The sequence below is a fragment of the Bos grunniens genome, chromosome 18 (assembly GCF_055505025.1).
Source record: "Bos grunniens cultivar Pamir isolate PY7600 chromosome 18, Bosgru_T2T1.0, whole genome shotgun sequence".
NCBI classification, from domain to species: Eukaryota; Metazoa; Chordata; class Mammalia; order Artiodactyla; family Bovidae; genus Bos; species Bos grunniens.
In genome coordinates this window covers 42,750,943-42,763,753 of record NC_141182.1, presented here as the reverse complement: position 1 = coordinate 42,763,753, position 12,811 = coordinate 42,750,943, and the positions used below count along the sequence as shown (strand labels likewise).

Genomic DNA, 12,811 nt, shown 5'->3' with positions numbered 1-12,811 from the left:
ATGCATTGTTTTGTTTCTTTCATTAATTCCTGCTGCCATTCGGGATGCAGGGATGAACAATAGCAGGGGCCTGTTCAGATCAATACCAGATTGCTGATAGTGCCTATCTGTTCTTGGAGCAGATTATTTGATAAATGGCGTGGTCCATACATTTTGACAGGTGTTCGCCGTACAGCCCAGACCAAGCAGGTTTAGTGGAGCCCCTTCACGGGAAGCCAGGAAAGCAGAGAGAGTATTTCCTTTTTTGGTACAAATCCACATAGAAATTGTTGCTTTTAAGCTATAGATAATGAATTTCTAGTAAGAGAGGGTGGGCGCAGGGGACAGAAAGGATCTGGACTTTACTCCCCCTCTACCAAAGAATTATTTCCCCCACAGCATGGGGTTTAGCTGGGCCCTGGCTTGGATTGTGGCTCTAATAGGGGGGAATGTGAAGAGTTTTATTTTGAAGGCAGGGCAGCCACTGATGGAGTAACTGGTTTACAGGTGGAAGAAGCTACTGTTCCCTGAGCTGTGGACGGGCCCTTGGGGGAACACTGATGGCAGAGGTGGGGCTACAGAGAGTGAGTGGTGCCAGTCTTGGTGGGGCAGGGGCTGGGCAGGGGGCTAAGATTTCACAGATGAGTTCGGGCAGACAGGGCACTGTGTAAGGTCAGAGCTCCTGGACCAAGGAAACTGTGCTGCCAGACGGTTGTCATGTCCAGTGGCTCTGCACCGGGCTAGCACTGGCAATCTCTTGTCAACTCCTTTTGTGGCTTTCTCATTCCTGGGTGTTATGCTCTGCAGTTCAGTCTCAAGGGCTAAGTTTCCAAGCCTGAGAGGTTCGAGTTGCCCCCACCTTTCTTGTTCATTTTGTCCAGGGCCAGCCACACTCCCAGAGTGTTCCCAGTGTCTGGGAGTGAAAAGCGGAGGTACCAAAGGGACGTGGATCAATGACTGATGGATAGACAGAGGGAGGCGGGCAGGTGACACCTGCAGGGCCACATCTGCCCGCACCTCCAGGCCCCACTCCTGGGTCCCAGGGAAGCAACTGGAACTCAGAGCATCCTTGGAGACAGCAGGACATGGTGTGTTGGTGGCGGGGGTGGGGGGGGCGGGGGGTCACAGAGAGCAAAGTGCTTCCATGGTGTTGCCGTGTTTGCACTCCCAGCATTCCTGCAACATGGGCTGGGCACTCCCCCTGCCCTGCTGACACTGACTGCTCAGTGGCTGCCGCCTGCGAAGAGGTCCCCTGAGCCTGCCTGCTTGCTTGGCCTCCCAGCTGAATGGTGGCGCATGGACAGCAGCTGGGGAACCAGGATGGACTTTGCCTTCTTAGCTCTGAAATCCATGTGCATGTACTAAGTTGCTTCAGTCGTGTCCAACCCTGCTCCACTATGGACTGTAGCCCTCCAGGCTCCTCTGTCCGTGGGATTCTCCAGGCAAGAACACTGGAGTGCGTTGCCATGGGGACCTTCCCCACCCAGGGATCAAACGCGTGTCTCTTACGTCTCCTGCGTTGGCAGGCGGGTTCTTTACCCATGGCGCCACCTGGGAAGCCCCTGAAACCCATACTCCCCCTCCAGGGGCAACCTGGAGGCCCTGAGGAGCCATCCTTCTTAGGATGCTGAATCCTTTTCCAAGGACTTATTGCTGAACGAAAGGCAATTACACAGGGGATGGTGACCCTCGCCTCCCAGAGTATGTTGAGGAGGTTGGGGCCGTGATCTATGGAATGTCAGGCGTTGGATTTTAGACTTTGTTTTTAAAAATCTCTAACAACCTCCTAAGGAATGATTTGACATCCTTAAGTTCAACACTGGCACAAAAAAAAGCTTATGGCAAAATTAACATAAATCATTAGCATTAATCATGCAGGGTTATTGATAGCCATACGCAGGCATGTATCACAATCCTGGCCAGGGACTCGGGTCGGGCGATATTTCTTCCAGCTGTCCCGGCCAGCTTCGCCACATATGGTGGTGGAGCTGGCTTTCTTTTCTAATTTTCCTCCTCAGCTTGAGCTGTCAGAGCCACCCCCTGTTCCCATTCCCTTCTCCTCACGCTGGGCACTAACTTTGTTGTCTCCTCTGCCTTTCCTCTCTCTCTTTTCTAGAAGCCAGATTTCTAGTCCGGGTCAGAATCCATCAATGTCCGTGGCTGTCACCCACCATGTGACTAGTGCCAGCAAAATAGCTGGGTGACAATTAACAATGGGTGGCCTACATAGATCAGGTCCAATTTGGTAGCCTTCACTTTTACTTACACATTCATCTCAGAAGCTGAGAAAGACTCCCCTGCCCCCGCTGCCTGGATGCTGGCGTGCCCTTACCTTGCCATGCACTCCCTCACCAGCCCAAGATGCTGGGGACGGTGGATGGTATAAAAGTCGAACAGAGCAAGGAACGGGCTTTTATAGTCACTGGCAACACTTTGAAACATAACAGCAGGACACATGTTACCTTCGTTGAGAGATGAGGAAGGGAATTCTGTTGGTCTGACCTTGATGTATGTCTCTCCAGTTCAGTTCAGTTCAGTTCAGTCGCTCAGTTGTGTCCGACTCTTTGCGACCCCATGAATCGCAGCACACCAGGCTTCCCTGTCCATCACCAACTCCTGGAGTTCACTGAGACTCACGTCCATTGAGTCAGTGATGCCATCCAGCCATCTCATCCTCTGTCATCCCCTTCTCCTCCTGCCCCCAATCCCTCCCAGCATCAGAGTCTTTTCCAATGAGTCAACTCTTTGCATGAGGTGGCCAAAGTACTGGAGTTTCAGCTTTAGCATCATTCCTTCCAAAGAAAGCCCAGGGCTGATCTCCTTCAGAATGGACTGGTTGGATCTCCTTGCAGTCCAAGAGACTCTCAAGAGTCTTCTCCAACACTGCAATTGTGGTTGTATTAACGGGAGTATAGTATAGAGAACATTGGAGGTGATGAGAAGGAGCCCTGTCCTACTGTGCTGATCAGATCACACTGAAAATTATTGTGGTCAGTAAAGATTGGGACACGGAGAAGGCAATGGCACCCCACTCCAGTACTCTTGCCTGGAAAATCCCATGGACAGAGGAGCCTGGTAAGCTGCAGTCCATGGGGTCACGAAGAGTCGGACATGACTGAGTGACTTCACTTTCACTTTTCACTTTCATGCATTGGAGGAGAAAATGGCAACCCACTCCAGTGTTCTTGCCTGGAGAATCCCAGGGATGGGGGAGCCTGGTGGGCTGCCGTCTATGGGGTCACACAGAGTCGGACACGACTGAAGTGACTTAGCAGCAGCAGCAGCAAAGATTGGGACAGGTTTAGATACACAGGACCAGGCTTATGTGAGAAGGGAATAGCAACCATTCAGCTCAGAATATACACACACTGGGAACCATCATTTCTGGCTTTCTGTGTTTGAAGAGCTTCCAGAGGAAGAGGAGGCTGCGAGTGCTGAGCAGCTCAGAGGACTGAGAACTTTAGACAGGTGGCAATGTACCCAGAACAGGGTGCATCAACCCCAAATGGTATTGCTTCCATAGGACTTGGGAAGTGAGTTCTCATCACCAGAGGTTCAACACAGGCTATGTGACCACTTGAAGGAAAGCTTGGGGAGGAAAGAAACGTTAAATTAGGGGTCAGAGTAAATGACATTTAAGCTCCTTTCTACGCAGGCAGAGCTTGAAATTCCATGTTTGTATCCTGACCTGAGTGCTGGAATCAGAGAACAGCAGTGCAGTCTGCCTCTGCCGCTCATTTCGGCCTCCAGGCTGCAGTCTCAGCTGAAGACATGGGCTCCTTGAACACATCTTTCTCCTCCCTCTTTTTGCAAGTCTGGCTTCACACAAGACTGTAGTGGCCTCATAGCCTGTGACCACATTCAGAGAGAGCTATGCAATCCCTTAATGAAAAACTTGAGTGGGGGCATTTAAACATGTTTCTTCCTCATATGCTTCCAGCAGAATTTCAGAGAAGCTAATAAACTTGGTTGGTAGAGGCTTTAATCAGCAATGGATTTGGACAGTTCAAGGCAATAGCATTTCCAAATGTTATAGCCTGGGATGGCCTGAGATTTGATGAACAAGAATAGAGGTCAACCACAAACAATTAGGGGTGAGTGGTTAGTCCTGAATGGCTATTGGTCCTTGCCACCAGCTCTTGGGAAAACCATGGGCTCCCTGTCCTTGATACTAACACAGCTGCCTTTCTTTGGTGTTATCAGCTCTTGTGGAATGCTTGCTTGGTGTCATGTTTAGGTGTTAAAGGGAGGGGTCAGAAAGTCTCTCTGCACTCTAGGACACAGGATTCTAGAAAGAAACTTTCACATTATGGGAATATGGCTTGTCAAGAAAACCACCCACTTTACGCTAGATTAAACAAAAAGGAAAATGTTTTGGTGTTTGTAAACAAAAAATTCCAAGTCAGTTCTGCTTCAGGTAAGGTTTGATCCAGCAGGTTATAGGATAGCACCAAGGGGCCTCTTGGTATTGGCTTCCTCATTAGTACAATAGTATCTCTCCCTCCCAATAGCTCTAAACACTTCCTTTGATGAATACAAATGTTTCTGACATCAAAAGCTTTGTATCTATGCATAATCATCAACTACATACCCAGAACTAGGTCATTAATTCCTGTGGTCAGGGTAAAGTCATATGTTCATGGACTTAGGACACTTAGTGTCCAAATTTGGTGCTGCATCTAGGGTAAATCCTACCTAAGCTTCATGACCAAGAATGGAAAGGAGTCCTTCATCAAAAGAAGTCTGGAGTATTATTTTACCAAAAAATTGAAAATGGCTGCAGGGTGCAAAAATGAAAACATGCCCACTTTAGCCTGAAAGTGTCTGGTCCTGGGAAGATAGTTCCTCACCATAACTTTTCTCATCTCAGGTTTCCTGGTGGACCTTAGCATCTTTTATCTTTTCTCTTCCATCTTTTACCAAAATTTTTGCAGAGTTTGGATGTTGAGGCATCTTAATTTTCTTAGAGAAAATTAGAGGAGATTAATGCAGCTGACAAAGAGCTGCTTTCCTGACGCACAGCTTGTGGGGGCCACCATTTTGGAAGAACCGCAGGAGCCAGTGTTCCCTCTCCCACGAGTGATAAATCTACAAGATGCTCTTTGGAATGCGGCTTGCCTTGCACAAGACCAGCCATGCCTTCATTAGATATGTATAGTGTCCTGAGGCTTGCAGAACCTGGGCAAACAGGTCAGCGAGATTTCTTCAATTTGATCACAGGAGAGTTTCCACAGAAGCTGGTCCACATCTTGTAGAACTGTCCACCATTCCCCAGTGTCCAGGGGCAGCCTTGCAGAGATCATAATCACTGAGAGTGGCACTGTCAACAGGCATGAATAGATCCCTTAATTTCATGGTTTAAAAATACGTTAGTTGACCTTAGTATAATTCCAATATTTCAGTCATTTACATGTCATGACTCAGTACTCATTCATTAAATATAGTGCTTTTCGAATGAAGAACGGAGATGAAAATTTTTCTTAATGATGACAAGTGATATAATTTACTTTTATTTCTGTCATATCATGGTGCCCATGAGCCTGGCCACGGCTGAGGGTCTGCCTGTGGCGCCATAGTGAGCTCCTTTTAGTAAAAGTCTCCACTGGACACATCACTTGAGCCAATACTGGTCACATGTGTCTGAGTCATCCCCCACTTAGATCCTTGGCCCTGTTTGGTTTAAGCTCTTTGGCTCCATCAAAGGACCTTCCCAATAAAGTTATACCTTCTAGAAGCAGGAGGTGTGGCTGGGGTAGGGGAGGGAAGGTGATAGGGGAGGGGGATGGATGCTCTTGAAAATCTTCGGTTTTGTGGCCACCAGGGAACTGGACAGAGGACTGGAGTGAGTGGGAGGATGGTCAAGATCCTGTTTTCCTCAGTAGCGCCACCTCCTGGCCTGGCTGCATTGGCTGTTGTTCACAGATGAAGTTCATAGCTCTTGAGTTTGGGATGTGATAACTGGTGCTGTGCTTCCAATGGGAGCTCTCTGAATTTAGAAAACCTTCTTGGTGGAGTTGGTATTTTGTAATCCCCTGACAGATGAAAGTCTCATTTTGAAAACTGAAAAATAACTCCCTCCCAAATAGTGCTTCCAGAGCCTGGGACTCAGGAACGCTCTATAATAACCAGAGGTCCTACCCTCAGGATTCACTTGGCCAAGCCCCTATCATTCCTTTTGGTCGGTTTCTTTTGTGGTGGTTCATGGAGACTTCACAGGGATTGCTTTATTCTATGTTAATCTGTAAGGATACTAAGACTATTACGATTAATTGGTACAGAGCTTGTAGAAAGTGGGAGAAGCTGAAATCTATACATTAGGCTCTAAACTTCTTAGGATGTTTTAACATTTTTTTTTTTTTTAAAGAACAGACATATTTATTTTTGGCTGCACTGAGTCTTCTTTGCAGCTCGAAGGCTCTATGTTGGGTTGCCCGGGCTTCTCTCTAGTTGTGGCACACAGGTTCAGTAGTTCTGGGGCACTGGTTTAGTTGCCTCTAGCAGGTGGGATCTTAGTTGCCTGTCTAGGGATCAAACCTGTGTCCCCTGCATTTCAAGGTGAATTTTTAACCACTGGACTGCTAGGGAAGTCCTTGTTTTAAGTTTTACCGGACACTTTTTAAAGAGAACCACCATTTACATTGGGCTTCCCTTGTGGCTCAGATGGTAAAAAAATCCACCTGCAGTGCAGGAGACTTGGGTTCGATCCCTGGGTCAGGAAGATCCCCTGGAGAAGGGCATGACAACCCTCTCCAATATTCTTTCCTGGAGAATCCCATGGACAGAGGAGCTTGGCGGGCTACAGTCCATGGAGTTGCAAAGAGTCAGACACAACTGAGTGACTGAGCACAGCACAGCACCGTTTACATTTACCACACTTCTGAGGCCATCAAATGGTGTGCAGCCCTGGGCCTGCAGCTGGCCCTGGCTTATAACCCTTGAGGCAACCGTGGCAGCAAACATCGATTATTACTCAACTCAAAGAAAGCCCAGTGCCACTAGGCATCTAGTGCTAAAGAGAGCGTTCCCCAAACTCTCAGAGGCCAGATGGCATTGTTCCTCCTTGGGTTGGGTCCAAGCACGGTTCTGGGGCAATTTAGAGATGGAAATGAATATAGCCAGACTGTAGTGAGTAACAGCCCAGGGAGCCCTGGGTTGGGGGTTGGACCTTTTGTCTTTGTATTCAGACTTTTTGTCTGAGCCCTTTCCCCCAGCTATGTCAGTTTTTTCCATCTGTAAAATCTGTACCATCTGGGGCCACAGCGCATGGCCTGGGATGCTGAGCCAGCCGCTGCTTCGCCTCGCGTCTGCTGTCAGCTGCAGGAGGACGAAGCCGCTGCTGTGCATCGCACTGCTCGCCTACGTGGCCTCTGTTTGGGACAACTTGGTAACATGAGGCCCATTCAGGAAAACGGGGAGCTCAGAATTGAGAGCAGGCTTGACAAGATCATTGAACCACTGAGGGAGAAAATCAGAGATTTGGAAAAGAGCTTCATCCAGAAATACTCGCCAGTAAAATTTTTATCAGAAAAGGACTGTAAAAGAATTTTGGTAACTGGGGGCATGGGCTTTGTGGGTTCCTACCTCATGGACAAGCTCATGATGGATGGTCACAAAGTGACCGTGGTGGACAACTTCTTCATGGGCAGGAAGAGGAACATGGAGCACTGGATCGGCCATGAGAACTTTGAGCTGATCAACCATGACATGTTGGAGCAGCTGTCCATTGAAGTGGACCAGATCTACCACCTGGCCTCTCCTGCCTCCCCTCCCAGTTACATGTACAACCCCTTCAAGACGCTAAAGACCAACACCGTTGGGACACTGAACATGCTGGGGCTGGCAAAGTGAGTTGGGGCCAGTCTATTCCTGGCCTCCACCTCAGAGGTGTGTGGAGACCCTGAAGTCCACCCACAAACCGAGGATTACTGGGGCCGCGTGAATCCCATAGGACCCTGCCCCCGCTGCCGCCAAGTTGCTTCAGTCGTGTCCAACTCTGTGCGACCCCATAGACGGCAGCCCACCAGGCTTCCCCGTCCCTGGGATTCTCCAGGCAAGAACACTGGAGTGAGTTGCCATTTCCTTCTCCAATGCATGAAAGTGAAAAGTGAAAAGTGAAAGTGAAGTTGCTCAGTCGTGTCCGACTCTTCGCGACCCCATGGACTGCAGCCTACCAGGCTCCTCTGTCCATGGGATTTTCTAGGCAAAAGTACTGGAGTGGGGTGCCATTGCCTTCTCTGATAGGACCCCGAGCCTACTACAACAAAGGGAGCGAGTTGCGGAGATGTGCTACGCTTGCATGAAGCAGGAGGGCGTGGCGGTGCGCGTAGCCAGGATCTTCAACACCTTTGGGCCCCGAATGCACATGAATGATGGCCGGGTGGTCAGCAACTTCATCCTGCAGGCGCTGCAGGGGGAACCGCTCACAGTGTACAGATCCGGATCACAGACGAGGGCCTTCCGGTACGTCAGTGACCTGGTGAACCGCCTCGTGGCGCTCACGAACAGCAACGTCAGCAGCCCCGTCAAGCTGGGGAACCCGGAAGAACACACCATCCTAGAATTTGCTCAGCTCATCAAAAACCCTGTTGGCAGTGGGAGTAAAATTCAGTTTCTTTCTGAAGCCCAGGACGACCCCCCAGAGAAGGAAACCAGACATCAAGAAAGCGAAGCTGATGCTGGGGTGGGAGCCAATGGTCCTGCGGGAGGAAGGGTTAAACAAAGCCATCTTCTACTTCCGGAAAGAACTCGAGTACCATGCAAATAACCAGTACATCCCCAAACCAAAGCCAGCAAGGATGAAAACAGAACGGGCAAGCCATAACTGAAAACCTCCCCTTTCGGGACCATAGATGCCCTATTTCACACTTGACGGGAATCCTTTTTTTTTTTTTAAAGAAAGACTAACTAGAACAGGTGTTATGAAGACAAAACTGGAATTCATACTGAAGCTTGCTTTAAGAAATGGATGTGCCTAAAATCTCCCCTAAAAAAACTGTAGATTTTGCCTTGTACTTTTGAAAATCTTTTTATGTAAAAGAGTGCAGATGCATCTCTGCACATTTTCAAGTTTTTTCGTCTTACTGTGAGAGCCTACGTCGTGACTGTCGTCGACAATTTTATTTCTTGGTTTCTTTGTGAAGCTGAAAAGAAACATTAAATGAGGTGAAAATGCTGATTTATTTATGAAGTGGGTACTTATAAATGAGACGCTCTTCTGTGCATAGAGGAGAAAGAGCAGACCAGGAGTAATGTCAGGTGGGTGGCATACCACATTAACTCTCAGGCAGAGAAAAGAATTCTGCTCGAGAGCTTTGTGATGTTTCTTCTAATGCAGAATTTTTGCAAGGTCTAGTTTTTAGTTGCAAACTTTGAAATGTTTTTGTTGGTTATCACGATTAAGGATCTTTGAAATCACTACTATGTCATGCTGCATATGGGGGTGGGGGGGTGGGATGAAGTTAATATTCTTGGTTAACCGTGGTTAAATATACTATTTTAATAAAATATTGGGAAAAGTATGTACCATCTGTATAATGGTGCAGATGGTCTCTGATGGCTCTTATTGTCCCACTGGTCTGTATTTTTTTTAATTAATATATAATTTTATTATTTTATTTTATTTTTGACTGTGCTGGGTCTTCATTGCTGTTCGTGCTTTTCTCTGGTTGCGGTGAGTGGGGCTACTCTCTAGTGGCGGTGCCAGGGCTTCTCATTGCGGTGGCTTCTCTCGTTGTGGAGCATGGGCTCTAGGCACTTGGGCTTCAGTAGTTGAAGCTCATGGGCTCTAGAAAACAGGCTCAATAGTTGTGGCACATGGGCTTAGTTGCTCTGTGGTATATGGGATCTTCCCAGATCGGGGATCGAACTCGTGTCTCCTGCATTGGCAGATGGACTCTTGACCACTGAGCCACCAGGGAAGCTGGCGATTTTCTTTGTTTTGACTGTTATTTGGAATGTCTGGAAAGTGGGCTGTGTCCAGGCCTGCAGGCATTAGGAGGCAGGTGGGTATATGTGAGACTATGAAGGTTTTGTTCTCTTCATGGAGTTGCCACGGGGTGGACACTGCGGCACGAAGCATCTTAGCAAGTCTGAGTGGACTCAGCGAGGAGTCCCTTGCCCAGCTCTGTGTAGGCAAAGGGATTTGATTTGGGCCCTTCATGGTGCTAGAATCTAATGGACGTGTATTTTATGTTTACCTGAAGATGGATGTGATTGGCACCAGAGGTTGATGGGGAGGGAAGCAAAGACACAAAGAAAACAGCCCATTCCCACCCCTGTCCTGGGACCCCAGTCTCTCAGGATATTGCTATCTTTGTAAGCTCCAGGGCAGAGCCTTCCACTTTGTGTTGTGGGGAGGGGCTGTCTGCAGGGGAGTAAGAGAGAGAGGTCTCTTCCCTTCTAAATGCAAAGCCCTCTGGCCATCCTGGGCCCAGAATGACCAGGCCACACTCAGTTGAACTTGGGACTTGGAGGTTCTGAAAGGTCAGCTAGTTTCCTGGCAGGTAGGCTTCTAGGAAGAGCTTGCTGGAGAATTGCTCCCCAGATCTGGGGTTTTGGGTCTCCCCTTATCCTCAGCACTTAGTATTGGCCTTCTTCCTGGACCACAGAGCTTACAGCAGAGCTGAGAGGAGGTGCTGGGACTGTCCTGGGCTGTTACCTAAGTAGCCAGGACTCTGGCTGTGTCCGTGGGCTCCCAGGGTCTGTGCTGGTGGTTGTGACAGGGCTCCTCTGACCCCTATCATCCAGCAGGAAGCTGGAAGCCCAGTCAAAGGGCTTAGAGAGCTGGATCTTCCTGGTCTTCATTTTAGCTTCAAAAGTGAAAAATGTACAGATGATTTTGTTTTCCTCCTGTCAACACTCTTGTTTTCTAGGGCCCAGAATGTAGGCAGTACCCAGTAGTCCCTAGAGTACAGACTTGGGAATTGGGGGCCCAGCGGGAGACAGATGGCACACTCAAAGGGTGCAAATTAGAGGAGTTTAATGAGAGAACAATTTGTAAAGGAGCAGGTGGGACTTAGGTGTCTGTGGGTGTGGGACTGGGGAAGTCCAGACCTGAGTGTTGGGGGACAGAGCATCCTGGAGCCTGCAAACAGAGAGGAGCAGAGAGAAGGTCACCAGTAAGGAGAGAGCTGGGAGAATGAGTGGTCCCACTTTTCCTATCCCTCCTGCTCTCTTCTGGGGGCTTCCATTGGCTGAATTTGACCAGAAGCCCATGACATGGTCCATATAAGGACAGCCTCCCTGTGTGGGGAGAGGACCCTGAAGTTTATTTCTAGAAACTCCAAGCCTACAGCTGACTTGGGCAAAACACTTCCCTTCCATGTGTCTCAGTTTCCTTATTTGTAAAACAGGGAAAAATAGTGGTTCCCATCTCATAGTTGTGAAAAGTAAATGAGAGATTCATCTGTAACATTTTTCTAGATTCCACAGATGAACCAGTTTTCAGGATGGGGATAGGGATGCAGACGTGTAGAACTGACATTCAGACAAGGAGTGGGGTGGGGTAAGGGGAGGGTGGGATGAAATGGGAGATTAGGATTGGCATACATACACTACCATGTGTAAAATGCAAAGCGAGTGGGAAGCTGCTGTAAGGCACAGGGAGCTCAGCTCGGTGCTCCGTGATGACCTGGAGGGCTGGGATGGGGAGGTGAGAGGGAGGTGCAAGAGGGAGCACATGTATGTAACCGTGTAGCTGATTCACTTCCTGGTACAGCAGAAACTAATTGTTGTAAGGCAATTATACTCCAACAGCAACAACAAAGTAAATGAGAGAATGTTGGCAAATTGCTGAACTACTGTTACAAGGTGTTTGGGAGGACCAAGTTCTGTGACATATGCTGCGTTAATAGAGTCCTTGCTATGTGAGTCCTTGTTATGTGAGACAGCTAGTGAGGGGCATGGACTGTGTTTGAGTCAGGCAGCTCGAAACCTGAGGGCTTCTCTTGGCTCCTGCCCTTCTTCCTCTGGCCTGGGAAGTGGCTATGAAGGTGATTGTGATGATGGTGACTTGTTATGGAGGAGTGAGTCATGTGTGCAATTCAGGGGCCCCATCTGAAGACCCGTTTGTGTCATGGGCAGTTGAGGGGCAGTGGCTCCTATAGGTGTGTGTTAGCTGAGCAAGGGATATAGAAACCACTCAGCTATTGGGAACGAGAGGCCTTCTGAAGCCACATGAGTGGCTTTCAGCTGTCTTTCTGCTTCTTGTGTGTGAGTACGGAGCAGTTTGCAGGACAAGCCCTGGCTCTCATACTGGCCCCAGGGAGCAGAGCCATCCAAGGTCTGGCCAGTTGGACTCAGAGTCCAGTCCTTTCTTCAGAAAGAAAGTACCACTATGTATGCGAAGCAGAGTCTCTCTCAGCCGGGCAGGCATGTGTCTACCTTGGGAGCTGGGAGCTAGGGACTCCCAAAGCCAGTGGGAGGCGAGCTGGCTGGGTTTGTCTGGGTACCAACTGCATCCCTTATTTATGTTTCCCTGAGAAACAACCAGTGTGTTTTGATGATTTCTAAAGAGTTTCAAAACAATATACTTAATTGCTCTGAGTAATTTCAGAGCTCATTAATGTAATAAATCTCTGGAGAGAAATATTCTTAGTTAACGATCAGCATAAAATCAGAGTCTCTCAGGGTAGACTTTCCATCACTCCGCAGAGGAGACAGAATGGTGGACACAGTCGACGGAGGAGGCCTGTGTCTCCAAAGCCGGCTCATCAGTAGGTTTTGTGGTCTTGAAGTTTTGGAATTCCAGCTTGGTGGCTTTTGTTTAAAAATGAGAGAATCGCCCATCAGCATTGGGCAGCTCCCATGAGCCCTTACTGAGTGCTTTAGGGAA

General features: G+C 48.6%; 1 long non-coding RNA gene and 1 pseudogene across 1 annotated transcript in view; both read left to right on the top strand.

Moving 5' to 3' along the window:
- LOC147353570 (uncharacterized) overlaps positions 1-12,811 on the top strand; it is a 44,836-nt gene that overhangs the window by 15,327 nt on the left and 16,698 nt on the right. The gene's annotated exons all lie outside the window — the stretch shown is intronic.
- LOC147353571 (UDP-glucuronic acid decarboxylase 1-like) lies at positions 7,253-8,851 on the top strand (annotated as a pseudogene).